Genomic DNA, 5905 nt, shown 5'->3' with positions numbered 1-5905 from the left:
CAATTTAAAGACAAATAAAGAGGAGGAGCTTTAATCCACAGCAGATGAAGATGACAGTGTCATGTACTTGTCATTCCAGTATTTAGACTTCAAAAAAGTATGTTATTCTTTGTAGATCGTATTGACTTTTTGCCACACGGCGGACGCGGCCTGAATGACTTAATTACGAATCAATAATAATGTATTATTTGAGAGAAAAAAGCACGAAAGGGCATTCTCTACCTCCATTCAGGTCTTCATTCCAGCTTAACGCAATCTACAGAACGGTAGTTTTCATGTACACGTGTATTATCTTTTATTTTCAGTGCATTTTGTCTTGAACCCCTGGCAGTGTAATTTCATCTAATTAAAGATAAGGTGCGTGATATATTTTTTCTTTCTCTTCGCAAAATGATAAGCTAGTGCCGCAGATAACCTGAGGAATGATTGTGTAGCACCCCAGCATGGCTTTGTGCAAAATAAATAAATAAGGGGATTTACAGTCTGGCCTTGAGGATGGAATGCAGAGAAATCAATCCTTTAATAATCACATTACAATCACTTACACTCTTTGAATAAAGACACAAAGAAAAAAAAAAGATTGTAGACAATATGCATTGTAATGTAACTTTCTTAATAGTAGGGTTGGGGGAAAAAACGACTTTAAAAATACTAGAAACTATACGAACTAATGATTTTCGGTTCTCTCACGTGCATTCTTGTAAATGTGAATAAGTCTGATTCCCGAGCAAAAGAATTGCATGATGATATGGTTCTTTTTAGTGGGATATACAGTGCGATCAGTGCTGTTTTAGTGAATCAAACATAGCCATGATAAGTGAACGTTGATCCCAAACTAATGATAATATGAGTCGAATCTTTTTAGTGAATCAAACATATACAGCGTGATTGGCGAACTCCGATCCCCGAACGAATCACTACACGAGTCAGTCCTTTTCAGCATTTGGCAACACAGCTACATTTCTGCTTTCCAATAGAGTTGTAAATGCAACCAGAATCGTTAAATTAGTCACAATTGCCATTCCTATTTAATAGTAAACATTTATTTAACCTGCACATTTCTATAATTCCTTCTTTTCAGGTTTGTCTCGCCATCAAGTCGTCATTTGATAGGCTTGTCATCAAAACAGACGTTTGTTAGGGAGAGGTGGAGATCTTGGGGAACAGACAGCTGTGATTAAACCACATTACGATTTTCATGGTTCACGATGCCGTGTAATTATAAATATGATCCATGTCCCTCGGTGGTAATTGATGCCTCTTGGCCGACTTCTGGCCCTCTAATGAGCTGCGGCTTTCTGGGTGTTGCAGCAGGTTTCCTCGCCGTTTCTAGCAGCTTTATGTCATTTAAAAAATAAACAAATATGAACATTGGGGCAACACAAAATGTGAGGAGATAACAGGCCCGGATGAGACGAATCACTGGAAACAGCGTGCGCTAGGCTAATGCTGCTGCAGCGTTTCTCTTAAAGCTCTGAATGTGATCATTTGTTGCATTTATAATGTAAAGATCAGTGGCAAACCCAAAAGCTTGACGCCTACGCGCTGGAACTCAGAAGCCATAAGTAACTCATAATCATAATCAACTGAGTGATATCCATCAAGGAGTCCATTCATTAATTTTCATAATATCGCGTGGCTGAGTCTGCCTGCGGGAGCGGCTAATTAGTTCTCTATCAGTATCTGAACACAAATGAACTATGCGACGTTTTTTTAAAGCGGCGGTGGAGTCGAGTCAGGGGCATTGAGCACTTTCGCCGGCACCTGTCGCTCTTTCCTGAGCTCCGCGGCGGATCGCGGTGACGTCAGTGCGTAGCGGCCCAGCAGCTGTGGAGTTTGGGATGTGGGGAGGGAGGGATGCTGTTGCTAAATTATCCGCAGGCATTTGGAGGGCTTCTGTGACACGGCCAGGATTATGGAAAATAAAAACTGAGCAATAATAACATCAATAAAAGGACACTTCTTTAATTTTCTGAATAAAAAAATGATTCTTGTATGTGCAAACATCACCGCTATGATGCTATGACATTCTGGGTGGTTGCCTGGGTGTTGCTCTACGGTTGCTAAAGAGTTTTGGAGGGGGTTTGCACATTGCTATATGGTTGCTAAGGTGTTCTAGGTGGTTGTTATATGGTTGCTAAAGTGTTCTGGGTGTTTGACTGTTTTTGCATGTTTCTATGTGGTTGCTAAGGTGTTCTGGGTGGTTGCTATGGTGTTCTGAGTGGCTGCCTGGTTGATAAGGTGTCCTGAATGGTTGCCATGCAGTTGTTTGGGTGGATGCTAAAGAGGATGGATGTTAAGGTGTTCTGAATGTGCTTTTGTATGTTGCTATGTGGTTGCTACGGTGTTTTGAGTGTTTTTGGATGTAGATATGTGGCTGCTAAGGTGCTCTTGAGTGTTTTTGGATATACATATGCGGTTGCTAAGGTGTTCTGAGTGTGTTTTTGGATGCTGCTATGCAGTTGCTAAGGTGTTCTGAGTATTTTTGTATGTACATGCGGTTGCTAAGGTGTTTAGAGTGTTTTTGGATGTACATATGCAGTTGCTAAGGTGTTCTGACTGTTTTTTTTATGCTGCTATGTGGTTGCTAAGGTGTTCTGGGTGTTTTTGGACATAGATATGCAGTTGCTAAGGTGTTCTGAGTGTGTTTTGCATGTTGCTATGTGGTTGCTAAGGTGTTCTGAGTATGTTTTTGCATGTTACTATGCAGTTGCTAAGGTGTTCTGATTATTTTTGGATGTACATATGCGGTTGCTAAGGTGTTTTGAGTGTTTTTGGATGTACATATGCGGTTGCTAAGGTGTTTAGAGTGTTTTTGGATGTACATATGCGGTTGCTAAGGTGTTCTGACTGTTTTTTTTAATGCTGCTATGTGGTTGCTAAGGTGTTCTGGGTGTTTTTGGACATAGATATGCGGTTGCTAAGGTGTTCTGAGTGTTTTTTGCACGTTGCTTCACGGTTTCTAAGGTGTTCAGGGTGTTTTAAGCATGTCACTCTGCGGTTGCTAAGGTGTTCTGGGTGGTTGCTAAGGTGCTCTGGGTGGCTGTCAAGAGTTCCTGAGGGGTTTTAGTAGAATAATGCAAACAGAGGAATATCACACTATTGGTTTGACTAACAAAAAGTGTAATGAATAAACTGTATAATTTTATAACATTCAAACACATGTGACGACTTACCCCAATCAGACATTTATAAAAAATAAAAAATAAATAAATAAATAAAAACCTCTTAAAAATACTGATTATATGTTTTATTGTGTTAGGGTTAGGGTCTCGGGCTCTCCTTTTGAACATGTCGTCAGTGAGTCTAGAGAAACACAAATAGCATTAGCAAACACATGATTTACAGAAATGAGACCGGGAGAGTCTCAATCACAATCTTCAATCAGTTTAAATGGTTAATTTTTCTTCTAGACGGTGAAATCAAACGGCTCAATTAGCGAAGCGGTTCATGTGGAGTTCAGGTCTGTCTCTCGGGCTCTTGAAGCTTGTTTAGGCCAGAGGCCAAATAACATCCGTAACGCCGGCGAACCCCAGAGGAGCGGAAATAAACCCGCTTCCCTCCGCCAGCAAATCATTAAAATCTTGATAAAACACACCTAATTGTGTGCTTTAATTCAAGGATGGTTTCCCACCGCTTTCATTTTACACCGTCTGATGTGTTCAGATATTTCAGAGAAACCAACTGAACGTGAAAAGCACAGCGGGTCAAGATGATGCTAACAACAGCGTCTGAGAACGATAGCCGGTTGATTAAAGAAAGAAACAAGGAAAAAAGCACTTTGAAAACCAATAAAGGATTGTCCTTCATCTCATAATGATGGTTACACAATGTCTGGTTGTATTGTTTGACTCAAGCAGCTCTATAACATCAAGAGAAACTCATCCGTTAGCGTGAAGTACACGATTGGAAATACGTCAGATTATGAGGTAAATGTTGATGTTAAACACGTTGGACGAGTCTGAGACAAACACGGCAGCGTTTCTTCTGCTAGCGAGCGCAGGTTCACGTTCATGGCTTCTGAGACAGAAACAGTCAAGAGTTTTATAAAAAGACTGTTATCGGTTTCAAGGGCTGCGTCTTTGTCAGTGGTCACCTTTGTTTCAGAACAAAGACGTGTTTGAAATCTTCTGCGTGCGTTATTAGCATTAGCGCTCCTTTGTAGCGCAGTGCCAAAACAAAGAAAGAGGAACCAATGTTTTCTTCTTGTTAATAGAGCATCTGGGCATTGAATTAAAGACGAAATGTGTTTTTAAGTGTGTACTGTAAAATAACTGTATTTTTATTTAATACTCTTTTTTTTAGTTTCAAATATAATAGTATTATATGTACTTAAAAGTTCTGCAGCGGTTTCAGATATTGGTTTAACAGTTTTTTATTGATTTTAACTCAAGTCTAAAATAATTTTATATATGTGTAAATTATAATTATTATTAAAAAAATTTTCTATTGATTTCGTTCAATCATACTGTTTTTTGTATCCATAAAAATTATATGAAAAGTTATATTATATTAAACCACATTTTCTAATATAATTTGAGAATGAACGTTTTTATTTTAAAATAATTTTATTAAAAAAATATCTTTAAGTTTGAAATAATTGTACATTTTATTTTTTTAAATTTACATACATAAAAATATTTATTAAACAAATTATTAATATTTTTTCTTAAAAATTTATACAATTATTTAAGTACACAACAGAATCATCCAAAAATAGACCATATCACGTTATTATATCATGTGAAATATCTAAAATGTTGAATTTCCAGCAAAAATTACTATATTGTGAAATACACTCTTATGAAATAGAATAACTCACCTTCATATTTAGTGTATTCAGGGCAGAAGTAAATCAGCAACAGCCTGCAAACATAAACATACAACAGAAAAATCATTAAAAATTGCTTTTTGGCTGGTTTGAGAGAGACACTGGACTCAACGACCATCCAACATCCTTTTAATTGCATTTGATTGGGTTTGTGATTACTCAGCGTGTTTTACCCACCTGATCTGACCAATTAGGATCCATCTGTGCGGATTGAAATCACAAGGACCTGAGAGAAAACACCGCAAGGTCACGTTCAGTGCAACACTAAATTTGATTCTCCTCCTTTGATGCTTTTGTGTAGCTGGCTTCACAATGAAGCTACTTTTTTTGCACTTCACACCTCTCAAAATGAAAAAGAAGAGCATTTGAGAATAAATTGCTCTCTTTGTCGGCGCTTTATTGTGGTTTCTGTGTTTTGTGCCGCTCATAATTGTGTTTTTCTTTGCTTTGGGCCTCAGAAAGCAGAGCGGCACTCCAGATTCGCCTCGGTTTAATTCAACAGTTTGCAATATAACACGACGCAGGCGAGATTTTGTCTCCATAAAAGACGTGATTTTACACCGGAGAGTTGCGTTATTGAAATAGATAACAATAAAATTACAGTGCAAATATAATTCTGCTCAGTTTAGCGTCAGCATTGGCAGATGTGCTACGGCGCAGATGTGCGGCGGTCGTGTCAATAAAACTCTGTGCTCACTGGAACGACTCCCACAGCGACGTTAATTATTCCTCACTTCAATATCTCTGGGAAAAAAAGCAAGAGAATAAAAGTTTTAATTAAAATCTCTCTCACTCGCCCATTAGCATCACCTCCCTGCTGACAAAAAACAGCTAAAGGTGGTTAGCGGCTGGCCTAGCTGATCTGTTTTCATCATTTAAGAGACATTTCAGCGGCTGGTTGAGCTGGAGAACAACTAACCAGCTAAACTCCAGCTGAGCCAAACTAGATAAAACCAGCTAAAACTAGCGAAACACCTTTTCAGCAGGGAATTCATGCGGTCTAACTCAAAATCTGTCAAAACTACATTTCCCCTGCGGCATAAACATAAACCAACTTATGAACTGTATTACAAA

At 38.4% G+C, this 5905-nt stretch overlaps 1 long non-coding RNA gene across 1 annotated transcript; it reads right to left on the bottom strand.

Moving 5' to 3' along the window:
• Window positions 1–3239: 3239 nt before the first annotated feature.
• On the bottom strand, window positions 3240–5118 carry LOC107744658 (uncharacterized). Its single transcript, XR_001640508.1, has 3 exons — window positions 5009–5118; window positions 4823–4866; window positions 3240–3306 (listed from the first exon to the last, which is right to left on the bottom strand). It is a non-coding gene; the product is annotated as an uncharacterized LOC107744658 (long non-coding RNA).
• Window positions 5119–5905: the final 787 nt, after the last annotated feature.

The sequence above is a fragment of the Sinocyclocheilus rhinocerous genome, unplaced genomic scaffold (genome assembly GCF_001515625.1).
Source record: "Sinocyclocheilus rhinocerous isolate Xijiao unplaced genomic scaffold, SAMN03320098_v1.1 scaffold47, whole genome shotgun sequence".
NCBI lineage: Eukaryota > Metazoa > Chordata > Actinopteri > Cypriniformes > Cyprinidae > Sinocyclocheilus > Sinocyclocheilus rhinocerous.
This window is presented reverse-complemented; position numbering and strand designations above follow the sequence as displayed.